The following is a 21289-nucleotide window of genomic DNA, read 5'->3' on the forward strand; positions in this document are numbered from 1 at the left end:
TCACAATTCCCATATTACCTCTATCTCCCTTTTTATGCCTATCTTTACTTCATATCAGTCTTATAATGAGTAAATAAATATTAATAATACATGTGAAAAAACAATATGCTATTGCATATGAATAAATTAATAACTAATTCAATGCTTCATTAGATATCCAGATATGCCTCAAATTGTATTAGGGCTAGTTTATACCATTTACGCCACATTTCCTCATACATCTCCATAATTGTGAAAAGAGGTAGAACACCCATTAAATTCTTTGTTGGTTACTATCCATTTTTCTTATGTGGATGGTGCATCCATAATAATTGATCTACCATTTACGTTCACATTATTGAAGTTCATGTTTTTGCAATTTTACGTGGGTCTAATAATTTGTTTGCTACTAGCATATATTGCTTTCTACAACAACTTTTATTAGACTATACTATGTGTTATACTCACATTGAGAGCCACAAGAAAGACTATCTAGTTATCTCTATTCAATCATTCAACTTAGAAATTATTAACAAAATATAGAAGTGATGAACTTGTATAGTAGGGTGTGATATCCCTTCCAATGAAAATATTTTTAAATTGTTTCATACATATATCTACAAAAATTTCATAACATGTAGGGATATTCCACCTAGGAATTTTCCATCCAATTGTTAGAAGATAAATTAACATACATTTTTTTATTACATTTCCTACTTACATGATAGTCATGAATACTGATACTTATTAAGTAACAAACGTATTTTGAATCCTTATCAATATTATATGTACTCCAATCTACCTGCATCTATAAAAATTGTCCCCTATTTAATATTTCTTGACAATTTCTCAACATGTAGAATGAAACTACCATAATTGTTACTTGCAATTAGTTCTCACTAATTTATCATTTTGTATTAACACCAACATACTATCATTACCTAATATCATACCAATAGTATACTACAATAATGGAGTCAAAACTTATCCTTTATAAAAATAACTACTTATCTAACTAGCATAAATTCCTTTGGGAATACTATGGGATATGAAACATTCCTCCAAACGAATGAGTTGTATTCCTCGCAACTCCCCCTAAGTTTGGACTCCTTGCTTCCTCATCGAAGTCTCAATAGTTTCCAACTATTTTCACCTAGTGTCATATATAATTTTCTTCCAACATGTTTTTCCTAGAAACATCCTTCTTTTAAGGTCTTCCCACCTTTTTCTTCTTTAACTAAGTTTCCTTCAAATAGAAAAATATATTTTCTTCTTTCTATCATAACCATGACTTTTTTCTAGTGGTGCTTATTCTTATTATTTTATGAAACCTAGAATTTCTCTCCACATAAACTTTTGTTTCCACTTTGCATAGTATCTCTCTCCAATTATGTTGTTTCCTAGCGGCAATCTATCTCCAATGAATTTTGGGAGAATTTTTTATGGTGCACCATTTGGACTTGACCACTTAAGAATTTTTTTCTATATATAGAAAGAAACCCAAGTTATTCACATGTTATTTCCCATATCATCCCCATAAGGAGTATATATTCATTATAAAAATTATTTACATTCATCATTCAACCTACGTGATGGCCCCACATGCAACATGTTCAAAAAATATTTATAGTTAAAAATAAAATAATCATATGTGTAAAATAAATTGCACTAGGAGTATCACAGTAACTAATATCATGACATATCCAAAGGCGAGTCATGCTCAACAACGCCAAATGGATAACAAATAAAGGTTCATGCCAATACAATCATAGGATACACTAGTAATATAATTGAAGATACCAATCAACAAAAGGACTAGCATGGTTACATGCACATCAGTAACACAAGCAGTATAAAAAGAGGATTAAGAATCAAGAAGATGATCATAAAGTCATCCGGAGTAAGGAAAGAAACCAAAATACGTTCGAAAGCACTAATGCATGAGGTAGTCCTTTTAATCCTCTTAAAGGATCAACAAGTAGTAGAGGAATAAGATACATGGATTAGCCATCAAACCAGGAGGTAACTCATGAAATGTAATTGTATTATTCATTTAGGTTGTTGATTATTATATACAAGAGGGAGTGACTCTTCAGTTCATCTCCCAATGACTCTCCATTTCCTCTATTATTTATTTACACTAATTACAGTTGTTCACCCAATCCCTATGATTAGGTGTCAACATTCCCCCACTTAATTTGAAGGGATATTGCTGAGTCCAAACATCATTCTGAATCTTTCAAGCTTTTCTCCTCCAAGCACTTTGGTGAAGATGTCTGCAATCTATTCATTAGTGGAAAAATGGTGAAGATGGATTGTTTTGTCCTCAACATGATGTCGAATCAGATGATATTTTGTACTGATGTGCTTCGTTATATCATAGAACTTTGGGTTCTTGGCCAAATTTATTACCGAGGTATTTTCAATCATGAGTGGAGTTTATTGTACATGTTTTACCTGCAAAACTTCAAGAATTTTCCTAAGCCAACCAATTTCTTTTGTTTCCTCAACTGCTACCACATATTCTACCTCTGTTGTGGAATCTACTGGAACTGATTCTTTGTGTGATCTCTAGGAGACTACCCTTGACCCAAGACCCATAGAATAACCTTAAGTAGATACCCCAGTTTCTTTATCTCCTTCGAAGTCTAAATCAGAGTATCCAATCAGGCTGAAGTCACCCACCTGTGTATACTTGATTACAAAGTCTTGAGTTCCTTTCAAGTACTTTAGAACTCTTTTTGCAGTAGACTAATGTCCCTCACAAGGCTTTTGCATAAACATAGAGATGATTCCAACAACAAACGAAATGTTTGGTTTGGTAATAGTTAGGTAGTTGAGACTTCCTACAAGCTATCTATACTTTGTTGCATCCTCAAATTCTTTTCCTTGAATGGATGTGAACTTTAAGTTTTGTTCCATTGGAGTAGTCAGAGGATTGCATTCAGTCATGCCAAACCTATTCAAAAAATCTCCAATGTACTTATTTTGAGAAAGGAATATATACTTCGGATATTGAGTTACTTCAATACTAATATAATAATGAACATAGATTGAATCAGTCATTTCAAAACCTTTCCTCTATTCCTTCTTTATCGATGCAATATGGATGCAATGTAGCTCCCATTGTTCCCTGTCATCAAAAGATCATCCGCATATACCACGAGATATACAATTGTTTTGCCAACCTTCTTGAGAAACAAAGTTGCATCATCAAGATCATAATGTTTGAAATTGAGTTTTAGAAGATGCTCAGTTAGTTTTTCATACTAGGCTCGCGATGCTTGTTTGAAGCCATACAAGGATTTCACAAGTTTTCATGCTTTATGGTCAAGTCATTTCACAACAAATCCTTTTGGCTGGGACATAAAAACATTCTCTTTTAGATCTCCATTCAAGAAGGCAGTTTTTACATCCATTCGATGGACTTTCCAATTGTTCTGTGTTGTTAGGGCAAAGAGTGTCTGGATGGTAGGCCATTTTACTATGGGGGAAAAGTATCCTCATAATCAACCCCTTCCTTCAATGGAAAACCTTTTGCCACAAGTCTAGCTTTGTGCTTGTCAAGTGAGCCATCTGTTTTATACTTGTTCTTGTAGACCCACTTGCAGCCAATTGGTTTGGTTCCCAATGGAGGATCAACCAGCTTCCAAGTACCATTCTTTATCAGGGCATCATACTCATTTTTCATTGCTCCTTTCCATTTATCATGAGAAGTAGCTTCATTGAAGGAATTTGGTTCAAAATCTATAGACAAATTAAATTCACAATCATAAGAAACATCCATATCAATAAGTGAATTAGAGTCATCTACATCACCTCCATTTTGCCGAGTTAAATTTCTAGTTCTTGCCTTTCCAACCTCATCAGGATGAACACTTTTAAGTGTCTTTGTCAGCCCCTTTGGGGGACCTTTCTGAGATCGTCCAGGCTGCTCCGTTGATTAAGTTGGGATTGAATCAATATTGAGTCTCCCAATTCTGTTAATCACATCACTCAAAGTATCATCCATTGTTGGAGTTTCATGTGGGGGAGAGAGTGCTTCAGAAGAAGATTCCACAGGTTTATCTAATATAGGAATTCCCCCTTCAAGATGTGGAATCTGATTATCAAATTCTTGAAATGATTTTGCAGTTGTGAATCTATCCAAGCGATCAAGTTTCTGCTCAACAACATTGTCAGTTTTGGATGATTCAAGAAAGATTAGATCTCTAGACACATCAAACATTTTATTGACTTCATCATGGAAATAGTATGCTTTGGAGATGTTTGAATACCCCAGGAAGATACACTTACCACTTCTTGCACCAAGTTTGTTTCTATGTACCTTTGGTATCAAGGCATAACATGTGGAGCCAAAGACCCTTAGATTCTTTACCGAAGGAATGTGCCCATACCAGATTTCATAAGGAGTCTTGTTTCTAATAGCATTAGATGGACATCTGTTATTTACATATACAGCACATAGAACTGCATCAGCCCAAAACATCAATTGTACATTTTTGAAAAACATCATGGAGCGGACCATATTTAAGATTGTCCTATTCATTCTTTTAGCTAGTCCGTTCTGTTGGGGATTATAAGGCACAGTTGTTTGATGTTTGATCCCATGTTGGTGAAGAAAGTTTTCAAATTCATTTGAAGTGTATTTTTTTCCATTATCAGTGCGAATAGAGCCAAAATGAGGTTGTGCATCATTTTCAATCCATGTATGAAAGTTCTTGAATGGTTGAAAAGCATCAGATTTATTCTTCAATAAATAAACCAAACACATTTTAGTGTAGTCATCAATAAATGTCATCATATATTTATCTCCATCTGTAGAAGGAATAAGCAAAGGACCACATAAATCTGAATAGATGAGTTCAATTTTTCTATGTGCTCTTAAATGTGAATCATGAAAGGATTGTTTGCTATGCTTTCCTAGAATGCAAGCATCACATTGCTTAAGTTTCCTAGGAATTGTAGGCAAACCAGTAACATCATTTTTCTTCAACAAGCGGAAGTTGTCATAGTTCAAGTGTCCAAATCTAGCATGCTATAATAAACTTGATGGAAATGTACTTTCTTCATAATGAGAATTGTATGAGAAATTTTTTGCACGAGTATAGGTACCCTGCAACTTGAGAAGCCTTTCTTCTTCTATCCCCATCATGACAAGTCAGTGGATTGTCCTTACTGGTGGATGTGGACCAAGGACAACAAGTTTCCCCTTAGTTGTGGGAGATATTGAACATGATGAAGAAGAATGTCTGGAAGACCAGGCAATTTAAGCCTGATTATGCCAAGCCGTAATGGCTTGAGTTTTGATTTGTCTGCAAAGTATACTACTCCATCAACATTATCAGTAAATTCTTCAAAAAAATCTCCTCTAAAACTCATGCGGCAAGTTGCTCCTGAATCAAGAAACTAATCATTTTTCCAAGAAGCAAGTGAAGCATTAAATAAGTCTTCATTTTCTCCAATATTACAGTGTGCCATAACATAGTGAAGGGATTCAGATGCTTTACCTTTCTATTTGTCATTATTTTTACCTTGGGGTTGGTTTCTTTCCTACACAATTTTGTCCCAAGAAAACATGCATGTGGATGCATCATGTGATCCATCTCTTTTGCAGCGTACGCAATGCAAATTTAACTTTTCTCCTTGAGGGTGTCTGACCCCCTACCTCTGAAATTTCTTGCTCTTCCTCCTCGACCAACTCTTCCTCTAGAAGAATCTTGAGCAAAATTCTTTTTTCTATGTGCAAGGCACACAGTCCCTTAAGACGGCTGAGGAGTTGTCTTCTTCCCAAAAGCTTTCTCTCTTTCAGCAAATTTTTTCAACATTAGCAAAGAGATGAAACTTTTCAAATGTGGAACAAGTCTAGAATAAATGATTCATTAAGAAGATCCCACTAAGCCAGGTATCAAAATACATTTTAGAGTCAATCTTTTTCATGTACAAGATTCAGACATAAAGTAGGGGATTGCAAGACCTATGTTAAGAATTATTATGTTAGAGATAAAGGCCATTATCACACTTCCAGGAACAAATAAATAGGTATTGAAATCATATTTTACAACAACGAACAATTTGAACCATTTTTTCCATTACGCAAGTTCAACATAGAACTCTATAATTATGAGGATGTTGGTCATATAACTCATGATTGTATAATTAACATGAGATAATATTTAAGCAATTTACGGAAGAATGTTTCTTTGTTAGTATAAGGAAGATCACCAAGGTATGGCTAAGAAAACATGGAGCCAAAGATACATCTGACTACTCAACCTAATATGTTGGTAAAGTCTTCTTCAAGTATATGTAAGATTGAGATGACATGAAACTTGAAGAACCATAAGTATGCAAGATTGACTACTCTAAAACAGGAAATAGGAATAGTATGGAAAACATAAATTAAGAAGTTAAGATTGAGATAAAATTTGAAGCAAGGTAAATGCAAGAAGATTAGTGAAGATAAATACAAGGTTAAAGGGAGCCCATTTATAGGAGAAGCAATCCTCATCAACCATGTAGACGAATTGATGCACTACTTCATGGATTACATATAATTTTGTTAGCCATGAAGCTAATATTAATTGAATATTCTCTTACTCCAATCGAGACAAGTGTTGAAGTATTCACATGGCATGTTAATGAAGTTGCTAAAAATGTTATGTTTTCATATTTGTAGTATTGACAAGCAATTTCAAATTTCAGAACTTTGCGGAAAAAGAGTTATTTGACGCAGTTATTGGAGGCTTATCTATGGAATTCAAATGCAATCATTCATGCAGATCTTGTGATCCATTTTCATACCACCTTTCATGATGATTACTATGTGTATATATTTTCGTATGGACTGGATAGGCATTTATATTAGAGGGAACATATGTCTAAAGCTAGAGGTTTTTTTTCTGAGTAGCTAATCAAAGGAAAAGAAAATTAAAATATGATATCGCAGCGGATAACTCAAATAATGGATAATTATTTAGGAGCTTCAATATTGTGAGAGCCTAAGAAAAAATGAGTTTTTTCTGCATTACAGGACCACAAAATAGGGATAAGGAGCACTGAAAGGAGAAGATGCTACCAATGAAGGGGATCATGGAAAGAATATAGGTGGAGCTATTTTTAAGAAGAAAGAGACAGGGTGGACTAGAGTAGAATGATGGAAGAGATATTTTGGACAGTCATTATCACACATGGGACAAATCGAGAGGATGAAGGAAACATCTTAATAATCTCTCAGGACAACTCAATGGATTAGGTGAGAAGCTAAGAGGATTCCAGAGGGTTCAAAGCAGCTATAAGATGGCTTAATGAAGATGAAGCATGGTTGGGAGAAAGAATTAGTAGAAGTTAGTGATGGAGGAATGTTGAAGGGTTTTGGGATGGCCAACGAATGAAGAAGCTGAGTCATAGAGCTTGTATAAATTTTCTATGTACTTTAATGTAATCAGTGGGTATTACGGTTAATTCTATCACTGCTTTACAACCTTGTTGTAATGGTTTTCATCTCTCATTATATGAGCTTCATATTAATGTTTGTAGTTTGATTCATGTGTTGTATATTTATATTAGGGAAGGCTAATGAGCTTGTGGTATAAACATATGTAATTTTGGATACCATGCCTCTTCTATTAATATGAAATAAGTTAGTTTTTCAATAAGTTGATTTAGTCTCTTGCTATATACTTATGTCAATGTTTTGTACATTGATTGATGGTATCCTTACGATGTGATGATGGTTTATAAATTTGAGTAATAATACAAATTTATGTGATATTGATATGCTATCATGGATTTTTTTTTATGGCGATGGTTTGGTCTGGTATGGGCCCATAATGGTGTAAATAATTTTAACTGGGCATGAAGAGATGAATGACTAATAGTGGGTTGAAGTGTCAGCTAATGTCATGTGTCAATAGCAGTCATTAGATTATGGCATCAACTCAACATTTAATAAACTAGGTTTATATATAGGGTCATATGTCACACACAGTTGTTGTGGACTTACGTCGGTGAATCGATAGACACGGTTAGCACCTTGCACAATTCACTATAATAGTTAGGAATTGTAGCATGTGTAGTGTCTTGCACACCATAAGGTAGTCTTATCAAACTATGTGAACCTAGTTCCGATAGTCACCCATTAGCATCTCAAGTGAGACTTCACTCACTTTGTAGGTGTTGCTAAAAGGGTTGATGTTAAGGGAGTCCTTGTTGGCCACTGTGTCATAAATCTGAGGTTTTTTAGAATTGCACAAGCCAACAAATGGTTATGTTTTTGCGACTGGGATGGCTATTTGATGGGATTGTCTTCTAGGAATATGTAAACTGTGGAACCCAATGAGGGAGGAGATTACACACTAGTTTAAACCGAGGATGCATGAGTTCGTCATGAAAGAGATTGGAGACAAGAAACAAAACTTAGAGAAATGGCTACAAAAGTATCTGTTTATTGAATTCCATGAAGTTTTCTTTGGAAATTTTCCAAATATTTTTACAGATTGAGTTCAATTTCTAAAGGAAAGTAACCAAACGTATCGACAAAAAAGTACATGAAAGTGGACATTAGAGGAAGCATATCAACTATAAGTGGTAAGCAACACGAATTCTAATTCTATCGAGTTTGGTTTGAAATTGTTCTGAAAGGATACATTATGTAGTTTGCAATAGGAATGACGATGTCCTATACAACTGCATAGTGGAAATTTCTTAAGGGATAGAGAGGAATATTTATAACATCAATTTTGTTTTTGATAAAGATGATATTGTATGACCACAACATTTTTCCTCTGGTGTCTCATACCATGAGTAGCTAATCCACCTGAGTAGATGGGGAATTGGGGGAATATGGGAGATGGTTTGAGGAGTGGTAAAGGGAAAGAGGAAGAAGGATTACAGTGGAGGCACACAGCGAGCCTAAAACTGCACATAAAAATGAAAACTTAAATGATGGAGCAAGAGAGTTATGAGGATGCTACTTTGAGGAGTGGAAGGAGATATCGATGGGGTGAGTGTTGGTGGAATTATATGTATTCTAATTCCAACATTTAATTATCGAATCTGGGATCATAAGACTTAGATATGCAAGCATAGGAATTGCAGGATTAGAGCCTATTCTATCCTATGGTAACACTTAAAACTAGAAAGATGTAATCCCTAAAGATTATAACTTATCACTGGATTATGGGACTCTAATTATTATAATGTTTGAACCACAACAATGTTCATGTGGTTTTATATATGAACCTTATTGGGTCTGATACTTTAGTTGTTTTAATCCTTGGTGATGAAAACACATTAAACATGTCTCAAAAAATTAAACTAAAACAAGGAAATAAACTAAAATAAATGCATTAACAAACTATCAAAAATAAAGGCTAAGCAAGTGTTGTAATGGCTATAATGACCCTCCAAAATTTTTCCTTAGCTTCATTTTGGAGCCTCCCTACCAACCTTTCACAACACCTTGTCTTGCTTCATCAAGTACACAAGCTTCAATGTTTTTCTTGCAAAAGGACAACATGTCAATCAAAGTTTGATGCATTCCCCTCACAGGTTGTTCCTTCGAACTTAGGCCAGTTGTAAGTTCAACAGATCCCTTACGAAATTGTGCAATTCTGGAGTGCAACCAACCTTCCCTCCTGAAATTGCACAATTCTATCTGGCATCCTACTAGGCTCCAAAATTGCGCAATTCTGCCAATCAAGCGTCATCCAAAAAATTATGCAATTATCCCCAGCAGGGCTGCTCGGCACAATAATTGTGCAATCCTAGGCAGAAATCACATGCACTGCCCAGAAATTGAACAAATCTCCTAGGAGGCTAGCCCAACTCCCATCCAGAAATGCATATTTTCTCTGAGCAGTTGAGCAACCTTTTGCATGTGTAGTAAGGTTAACCAGTTCCACCCGGGACCAATAAAATTTGACTTTCATGCATGGCTTGCTCTTTCCCGGAATAAAAAATGGAAACATGTAAAAATAATCCCTTTATCCAGGGAGCCATTTTTAGCAGTTGGAGGTTACATGGAAAGTTCATTTTAGAATCTTCCCTCCAAGTGTTGCTTTTTCCTATATTTGTGGCATGCACGTCATGATCCCCAAATTATCTATTCGATCCATCAGAGCTCATTCTTTCACATCAATCTTGAAGCTCTAACATCCTACATCACATCTAGGACTCTTCGATACATCCGTCTCAGTTATTCATGGGTAAGTGGTCTCAACTTTTCTCTTTCAATATTTCTATTGCTTTTTGTGTTTTCTATTGTTTGAGTCTTGTTTGCCTAATTTATTTCAATGCTTACTGTCATTTCCATGCATACTAGATTTTACTAGAACCATTTCAATTTTTGTTGCTATCTCACTGCTATCACATGCATTAAAATGGTTTCCACGAATGATCATTGATTCGACGACTCGGTTCACCCACATGCACATTGTCATGTTTTATGAATCTTTCATTCAATGTTTGCATGAGCGATTAATCACTTATGCTTTCACTATGTATCAGCATGCATTCACTTTCAGTTGCTCGTCAGCGAGTTTGGGTAGCCTCAGTTTGGAGTCTGCCTCACCAAGACAGCACTGTGCAATCTAGGAAAGGAAGGCTCGGTCTTCCTCTCCAGAAATGCACATTTCTACCCAGGAACTACCCTACAAGATTGCTTTATGTATTTCTTAGGGATAGTGACTGATGGTCTAGAAAACTGCGCAAAGCAATCACTGAGCCTACAGTCATTGCCAGCTGGAATTATGCATTGCGCAATTCCAGAAGTCTGTGGTTAGCCTATATTGTGCATTGTGAAAATCCAGCAGGCAGTGAGCCTCCCCAAAAGTCCAAGACTATTTTTTGCACAATTCTTGCATACAGTCTCCCATCCTCCCATAAGAAATTACACAATCCATGCCTATCATTCCCGCAGTGTTTGTTATGTCATTTCCCACATTTCCTTTGGTTTTCGCTAACAGATTTCTTGCCATTCAGGTTGCTTTGTCTCCAGATCTTTCAGGTGTTCATCCACCTCTTAATAGTATGGGATCAATGGCTTCCAAGAGAGCGGGATCAAACAACACTGAAGAAAGTGCAACTGGGGCAATAGTTGAATGGGTGTCCTTAAGTCTACTGATCTATGAAGATACAAAGTTGCTTCTAGACAAGGACATCAAGTTCAAATGGCAAGAGGTCAATGAAGCATTTTTAGGTTCTTTTGGGAAGACCTCAAAGATCACTTAGTGTATGTGAACATTCACATGTCCGACTTGTACCGGATTGCATGTAGATACCCCGTGTTCCCATGTGTGGATATGATAAATTGGATCATCTTGCGCACTGATCCTGAGAAAATGACTTTGAGAAGTGTCAATGAGATAGAGATTGCAACCTTATGGTCACAAGATTATGATCATATGTATTGGATGTTGGATCCTGTGACTATCATGGAGACTCCCTCCATCTTACCCAGCAACAGCGCCAACTCCAGATTACATTTTGAAGAAATGGGTAAAGGAGTCAGATAGGTTCAGGATGACACCCAACGAGATATACAAGATGAAGATACTGCAGAAGGCGTATCAATACTTTATCATATTTCCATGTCAACTATATGGCCAAGAAAGAATAGAGACCTTCCCACAGAGTTGGGTGATCGTGCTAGACCAGCTTGCCAGAGAGGGAAAACCATGTAACTGGTCCAGCATGTTGGCTCATCAGCTAAAGGAATAGGTAACAAAGGCTCAACAGTCACTTGAAGGTATGAAAGTAGAGATCTACATTTCTGCCTATATTTTAGATGTGATATGAGCCCGACCGGATTTCCCGGGCTTGAAGTCAGCTTGGTCATTGGCGAAGACTACTGTGAACATGTATTATAAGTTGTTGTCTGAGTGCAGCTTCAGAGGAGTTATCACATGACTGTCTAATAATTTTTTCACCATGGTTTACAAGATGATATTCAAACAGGATACACCGTGCATGTTGAAGACAACAATGGAGGCACTAATAGACATTGCTAATTGGCATGCCTCAACGTCCTGCACCATCATACAGATGTACAGTGCGGAGAAGCCTCCACATGTTCTACCAAAGTTTTCCTTGGACAAACTCATCATGCAGGAAGTATCATATCACATTTCGGTAGGATTGATAGCTAGGTTGCAATGGAAGAAGAACAAATCTTGGCCCACTCTTCCATTATGGATCAAATTGTACAAGATAAAGAGTTTCAAGCCTATGGATGTCGACGCTGAGAATATGAAGAAGTATCCATTCGACCTCTGAAGTTACAATCCGTATGACCCACATTGTCTTGTCAAAGATCACTGCATGAGAGTACAACTCAACTGGATCCACGGGGCATGTCATTGGGTGGAGGATGACCCATGGAGATATTATTACAAATCCTATAGACTCACTGAACCGATTGGCCTTTTTTTGGAATGGATAGAGAAGCAGTCTGAAGAAACATCCTGGGTTGCACCAGAAGCAACGGTAGTAGCAAAGGTGAACATAATAGTATGCAACGAGGGCAAGAGGAAGATTGTTGATCTCATGGAGGAAGAGCAAAGCTGCAAGTTCCAAGTAGATCCACTTGTGGAGAAAGTAGTTTTGTCTATAGAGGCAAAGAGGCAATAGCGCGACAAGTAAATCGCACAAAGAAATAAGGAGAAGAGAATAATTGAGGAAACAAAGAAGGATTTGCATTAGTTGAAGGAGAAACTCTAAAAGGAACAAGAGTTTCACAAACTGGAGAGGGAAGCATAGCAGTAATAGGTAAAACAGGGAGTGCAACATGTGTAAACATATGAAACAATGCATGTATAGCTAGTGGACTTGTAAGAACAACTGGCATCAGGGAGACAGGGTGACCCATCACAGGAGCATGAATTCTCTCTTGAGATAGAGCAAGAAATTCGAAAGTTGGATATGGATATGGAGCAATAGGAATTGGATTAAGAAACTAACCTCATGCCTCACCACCAAGGGGATGACTTACCCACTTCACCGCATCGAGAACATGAGCAAGTCTTAAGTGACCAATGAGGCCCTAAGATCCTTGGAGATCAACGAGAAGTAGAGATGCAAAACATCTTATTCGACGAGTCTGAACATAGAGTTTTGCAATCTCGTAGATTTTCAACTCCGGATGGTTTATCTCCTGTGCAAGTTGAGGAATGAGTGATCATGTCTGACATGTGCAAACATCCAACAGCCTTAGTTGATGCTACTAGAGTGTATGTCGAAGCCACTAGCTCAAGTGTTTTCTTTCTAGCAGCTGAGAATCGGCGAATGGCTATGGAATTATATATGGTGAAGCAAGGAGGAGGTATGGTGACAACGTTCACCCGAGCTGAACTGAAGAAGGTAATAGTAGATGAAGTATTGTCCCTTGACACAGTTATGCAAGCATTGTACTCGAGGTTTGGTACCGTGGATAAGGCATTCGTCCATCTCAATGGATGGCAGTAACGATGTGCTAGAAGAGCACGTATCTTAGCGAACTTACATGTTGTTGTTGACTACATCCAAACATGGATGATGAGATACAAGGGAGCCCCGCTTCACTTGCCTAAGATGATGAAGGTAACTGTGGTCGAACCGAAGGCACATACCTGGAGTCAGATTCAGAACTATGAAGAGCTCTCGTAGCTCATCACTAGTATACAGGATTCTCATGCACGTCTATTCAAGAGTATGGATGTTGTGTCCCATGAACATGTGATCCCATCTATTGGGACTCTCACCCAGGTGAAGACAAAGGCACGAATCTAACTAAATCTTGACTTGTACTTTGATAAGTTGATGCGCATTGCCACTAGCCCAAAATTGTCGATTAGTGCAGACATCATGCACAAGTATGTTGCTGGTCTGGCCACATTCAAGACAATGATTCACATGATTTCAAATGAATTGTATAGAGGATCCGAGGCAATGTACCTAGATGCTATGGAGGAAAGAGTTAGGTTCCAGAAAGATGTCACCTTGGAGCACACAAACATGACTACTGACTACTGATCTTGGCATTGGTATGTTACTGTTGATCATCGCGAGGATGTTGAGGAGTTGGAATTCCATGATTGTCTAATTCATAGTGATGTCTATCATGACTTTCTTAAGCCATTCTGTCTCACATGGGTACATGCGCATTGTAACGTAATGTTTTGTCAAGCGTAAGTCAAGTTTTGGTAGTTTGATGTAACAGCCATAGAGTAGATAAAGAGTCACGAGGGTAGATGAACTGTCACAAAGGGGAATTTCAAAGGTCACCCCACCCTTTGATTTAAATAGTCCCTCATAACTCATTGTAAAGGCTTTCAGTCAACCAAGCTTCCGATAAGACTATCTTGGAGAGAGCTTGGACAATATTTTAAACAACCTTGGCTTCTCTGTTGTGGAGAGTTGGTACATCTCTTTGGAGGGTCAAGCAGCTATGGCTATAAAATTTTGCTGTCGGAACTAGTGGTTGGACATGGATGTATTGTATTGCTGGAACTTACACTTCTTAATATAACAAGAGCTAGCACATTTCAGGCATATGTTGTATTGTATTCTATGTTATCTGGTTTACTCTAAATGATATATATATGTGTTTACTTACGAATGCATGTATAGCTATCTGTGTATGTATGTATGAATATTTCTAAAATGTGTCAATGGTTTAACCATCACTTTGGATTACTAGCTAGCTTGCCTTCCATTTTTTGATGCATCTATGCTCATGTGTTCCCTTCTTAACTGTGTGCTATCACATGTTTCCAAGGGGCACACTCATCTCAACCCCGTGTGTTAGAACCTTTCATGCACCTTCCTTGGATCATTGTAGCTATCACACCCTTGCTACCAATAGAGTAGGTGGTAAAACTATTACCTATCATTTAATGGTCAACCCGGGGGTTTTGTGAAACTTGTGAAGAATTTACATCAATCTAACTATGAAACCAAATAATGACAAACCAAATTCACCTACTCTAATTCAGCAATCAACTAAAAAGAAATTATAGTGCAATTAAAGTATAGCACGCAAAATTGAAATTGTATGAAATGAAATCTACTCTAAGAGATAATGTGTGTATTATCAAATCAAGATCCTATGAAATGAATAATAAAACCCACATGACATGAAATGAAGGAAAAAACAATCATTCTTAGCCTCTTACACATGAAAAGAGATGAAATAAAATAAAAACAATTGTTGTTACTTTCTAGATAGGAAAGAAAATAAAAACGACCGCTCTTAACCTCTAGGTAGGAAAGCAAATAAAAACAATCACTCTTAAACTCTCACACAAGAAAAGATGTGAAAGAAATAAACCTTAATCTGTGAAAGAAATAAATCTCACACATTTTTTGTGTCCAATCCAAAAGTATGAGAGATGGCAAGTTGAGAGGCTCCTATTGCAAGAATTACCAATCAAAGTGAATATCACTCATGAGCATGGTGCTAAATCTAAATTCCATTCATAAGTAATATTAACTTTCCATCTGAGTATCTCCAACTTTACACATGCCTTTGAAAGGAGAAGGCTCTCCTATTTATACAAAAACATAATAAGCTACCTCATGAATGGAGGTCCATTATTCTCTCCCTAGATCTCTAGAAAATCTCATAGAGTTACAACTCAAATACGTAATGATGAGACACATTTCCTCTTTGACCTTTATCCAAATCTTCTTCCATATCTTGAAGGGAATTCGAATTTGAGCATTGGAGACCACATAAGGATGCCTTGGAAACTTCCACATGACCTACACATCTCATGAAACTCAAGTGACTTTTAAGTATCAGCAAGTATATGTCATTTCTCTAAGTTTTAACCATAAATTCAACTAAAATACTAGAAATCATTGGATTTTTTAAAACACAAAGGTAACCCATATAATTATACAAATGGAAGCTAATGAAAGGTTATATGGTCATGGAGTTGCAACATGTGAGTGAAATGGTGATGATAAAGGTGAAAGTGGACGATATTTTGAATACATTTAGGAGGCTCTACATACCCCCCAACTGATTCTATTGCATGTCCTCATGCAATCTACTGCATTTCTTTATCATGATCTGCTTTTGAATGAGCTTGGCTTATATCAATTGTCCTTTGCATTTGAAAATTTCATTTATTTTTGCAAAGTATTCCTTCTCATACATTGAATTGCAACATGTTTGGTTTTCCCTTGTGTGAAAACCAAATTTTAATTGGTATTGGTTCTTGTGTTTCAATACCTCAGTTCTTTTTGTTGCAGCAAGATTCATTGAACATATTTAAGAATGCATCTTTGAATCAACCATATAATATGCTCATCATTTATTCTTTATTTGAAAATCACATAACTTTTGAACCATAATGCAATCATAGTGATCAGGACAAGTATGTTAGGATGAAATGAAGTGAAATGGAATGAAGTGATTATGAAGAGTGATCATAAATGGATGTGCCCCCCCGCCCCCGCTGCCCCAACTAAAGGTTTTTATGTTTTTTTTTTCAAATGAGAAAGGAAATATGGTGAAGTATTTTCCAAAAGTTATAACTTTAGTATCAATGAATTCTATGATTAAAATCTAGAAAAGAACATACCTTTACTTACACAGGAAGTGGAAAAATTGTGCATATGTAGAGAAGTTGTAGCTGCTGCTGGATCATGGAATAGAATGTAGAATTTCATATTATTCTTGATTGCATAAATGGTGGATGATGTGGTGAAGGTGGATTCTTTATTTCTACTAACGCTGAAATTATACAGTCTTTACCTGCTACAAAAACTGATGGTGCAATTCTAGTCATGTGAATGGATGTGTTACTGTCGAGCATGAAGAGAAGTCATTGGATTACCGACCATTAATGAATGTTTTTAACCAATGTGACACAAACTCGCCATTAATGTCAACGAGTGCCAAGGTACCTAAGTATATCTTGCAAAGTGTGAATAGATGAGCTGATGTCGAGCCATTTGCAAGATCCAACAATCAATGGACATTAAAAAATTCCCATGATTGTCACTGAGAGAACTTGTCATTGATGCATACAAGCCTCAAGTTACTAATAAAGACTCTATCCCTAAAACTCATAATGTGCTGATGTCGATAGGCCAAGACTTGTTAGAAGGGAGGCATTAATGAATTCTCCATCTTCTAAAGCGAGTATGAAATGATGGTTTTGGAAGGACTATTAATGAAAACTTTTGCAGTGGATCGAGGTTTATTTAATTGAAAAGTAAATGACAAGAGGGTAAATAAGCAAATGGAAACAAAAAGGACAAATCAACATGTAAGCGATCTGAATGTCTCTATGAATGGAAATTATGAAAAATGTGAATGGAAAATGTAAACGGAAAATGTGAAGGAAACATGTGACTCTTTGCAAGGAAAATGGTGATGATGATGCTTAACGGAATGCTTGGATAGCTTGTGAGTTTGGAAAGGAAAAATGATGGAATTTATCGATGATAGAAATGGATTAAATTGGTTCATGTTTCTTAAAATTAGTCATAGAAAACCAGTCATGCATAAATTGGCTTCCTTCAATTCTTTGATTGCACTAGAACCTGAAAATAAACATGGCTCTAACATTGCAACACACATAAGTTTTTTCAAAGAGAAGTGATCAATTTCTCTAGGTACATACAAAAAATTTGCATAATTGACAAGTTCATGACATGTTTTCATTTAAAATGGTTATTCCAATTTCACAATTACTATAATAAATCCAATTTCTAAAAGAAAACAATTTCCTAAATTTATGTTTGAATCATAGCATTTCATAAAGATAAAAAAATATTATTTGTGAATGCCTGATGTTGCCTGGAAAAAAATCTTCGATAAATAAATCATCAATCGATCCTACAGATAAATCACCTTCATAGTTCTTCTTATTTCTAGCACCATGCTTGAAAACATAATCATTAGAAAAATCCAATAAATTTTGATCATGATTTTCATATTAGAATGCATTGTTGACAAATAGATCATTGAGTAAAATACAAAGTTGCATAATTATTTTTTAGCTGCAAAATTGCATATTTTCTGTAACTAAAATCTTGAATAGGCAGTTAGTTGCATATAGCTATGCATCTTTGTTATGAACAAATAGCTAGTCCAATCTTCAAATTTATCAACACCTCTTCAAGAAAAATTAGCAAACAGAACAATTTTTTTTATTTTTTTTCTTAATTTTTTTTATTTTTTTTCTTAATTTTTTTTTCCTTCCTTTGACAGGTGTGTTTGAGTGGACCATCACAACAATATTTTTCTCAATTTTCCCCAGATTTCACATCAAAATTTTTTGACAACATGTTTTCATGGCAATTTTCTTGAAAAACAATAAATTAATGAAATATTTACAAAACTAAAAGAATAAAACATGTATAGACATTATACATATAAGACATATTTCTAAACTAAAAAACATATACAAATAGATTTAACAAAAATCATAAAAAAAACTATAACATAAATATATAGTGTTATAAAAACACTATAAAAAAAAAGCGTAACAAAAGAATAAAACATTACATATGTATAAACCAAAATATGTACAAACTAAAACATAACATATAACATTCACATGTATTTACACTACTAATGAGGAGAATATAAAGAAGCATCACCATCAAAATGGATAGATAAAACTCAACTTAGTCATAGAAATATCAAAATGAAAACCTCGAAAAAATCTTGTCAAATTGTCACCCTCCAGTATGATAAAATCTACATAGTATGCATAGAGTTCACAGTACAGAACAATAGAGATAAAAAAAATAACCATTTCTCCCTAGAGAAACTTCTCCAATATTTGGATAAGTATAGATGCCTTCCTCACTCTCAAAATAGTAACGTACGAGAATACCCGTGTAGCAACAAATGAAGGAAAACAACAACAACAATGCTAGACTTATCCAACCTACTTCTAAAATAGTATATGGGGTAGAAATAATTCCAACACCGACCAATACATTCACTCCATTAAATACTGCTTGCACAAAGTTGTAGCCTTGTCCTCGATATTCTATAGCATGTCTAGGATGACAATGGTGAAATGGTAAAAAACATTTTTATGCCCATGAGAATGTCAAACAGATATGTGTTGCTCTTCATTTAGGGTTAACTGGTTGACTAGAAAATGTTGAATCAGGCATTTTTCCATGTGGCTTGACCATTATGAATGGCTAGGCTACATCGTTACCACACTTATAGAAACGGTTTGGTGCGTAGTAATCTGCTTCCAGAAACCAGTGGAAACCAAATCCCTATCTCCAGTTGTATTAATAACCTTTTCTCCTTCAATCGTTGGAACTCGAGAAATCTCTATGGCGGACCTTCCTTCAATAGATCAGGAGAATCAAATCCATTACATGGTTGCAATTGAACCATGTACATTTAATTGAACACTGTTTTTCTCACGCAATCTACCAATTAAGGCTCCAGAGAAGCTTGAAAATCTCTCAAACGGTAAAGAATTTGAGAAAAATACTCATACATAATATAACTAACCTCGTTCTGAGAAAAACCAATGTTTTTAGCTTTTTTTTTTTAATTCATTTTCATTTGGCTAGAAATAGTGTTTTAAAATGACGTGTCAAAAACTAGTACGCATTTTTGCCAAATGATCAAATAACAAAATCAATTGCTGGATCTTTCATGTCCACCACCAAGCATGAATAAGGATGAGTGTATTAAATGAGGAAGCATCAGAGGTCTTTGTTTGTATCTTATCCATAGTGTGCTGAATCCATTGACATGAATTACTGGTCATGCATGAACGTGACAAGTCTAAGTTTCCATTGCCAGTTATCGATCTTGATAAACATCTGAGCATCTTAGAGTGCTTGATTTTTTCTTGTTCAGAAACAGTTGCCTTCATGGTCTCCAATGTGTTTTCATTCATCGATATGCCATCTATCATCTCCTTGTTACTTTCTTCAACAATATCACCAGGATTTTCTTTTTTAATTTTAACCGAGTCTTCATCATCTGGCAAATTCTCTTATGCTAACACATCAGTAATGACCTGCTGAGAAGGTTGAGATGCCCATTTTTCAACACCTTGTTTTTCATCACTAACCCTAACACTGACCTCAATTGTCCCAGAACTACTTGAAGGATTTTCGTCAACCAGACCAAAGGCAAAAAGTTGAATCGTAGGGAAAATTGAAAAAATAAGAAATACTACATCGATCCTCAAATCAAACAGTGGAATGCCACTAAATAAACTACTGGTTATGCCTCTGATTACCATATCCAACCATGACAGTGATTGCAAATCACCAACAAATATTGCCCTCTCCTATTTTGCAACCTCTTCGAGCAATTTTTTTTTTTTATTATTATTATTATGGATTTTTTAATTTTGGATTCCAAGACAACCATATTTTTTTCTTTGCAAGTCACATGAGAGCCTAAATTTTCAATTTCTCAATTCTCTTAAAAAAAAATTGATAATTTTTATTAAAAATTTATATTTCCCTTATTCAAAAACATGAATTATTTTTATGTTTTTTTTATTATTATTGAAAATATAATATGATTTCTTTTATTGAAAATATTTTGTGAGGTTAGTGAAAAAAATGCAAGAAAATAAATAAAAATCTAAACATTTTAATGTCTAAGAACTTAAAAAAATGCAATCAAGCTTGATTTTATTTCCTAGTTTATCTACTTGAAAGATTTATTATTTTATTTTGAAGTATGTGAATGTTTCCAATGGAGCCATTTACATATTAGACTTCTAAAATTCTCATATCCAAATTTGCAAAATGTACCTGATTGTGTATGAGGACATGAGAAGTATTTTTAACCTTTAGATTTGTCGAAAAGATCTCTTGAAGGATGGATGAATATGATGGCTCAATCGCTTTTTGATACCATTCCTCAATGTAGTCCTTGTGCTCCAAAGAATGTTTAATTTGCATTCTAGATCTTTCATCCGTGAATTTTTTTTATTTTTTTTTATTATTATTGAAAATATAACATGATTTTTTTTATTGAAAATATTTATTTGTGGTTAGTGAAAAAAATGCAAGAAAACAAGTAAAAGTCTAAAGATTTTAAAGTCTAAAAACTTTAAAAAAGTGCAATCAAGCTTGATTTTATTTCGTAGTTTATCTACTTGAAAGCTTTTTTTTTTTTTTTTTTTTTTTTTTTTTTTTTTTTTTTTTTTTTTTTTTAAGTATATGAATGTTTCCAATGGAGCCATTTACGGATTAGACTTTCTAAAATTCTCATATCCAAATTTGCAAAATGTACCTGATTGTGTATGAGGACATGAGAAGTCTTCTTGACCTTTAGATTTGTCGCAAAGATCTATTGAAGGATGGATGAATG

Source organism: Pinus tabuliformis, chromosome 3_2 (genome assembly GCF_031772625.1).
Source record: "Pinus tabuliformis cultivar Carrire ecotype Pingquan chromosome 3_2, CPIR1, whole genome shotgun sequence".
Taxonomy (NCBI): Eukaryota; Viridiplantae; Streptophyta; class Pinopsida; order Pinales; family Pinaceae; genus Pinus; species Pinus tabuliformis.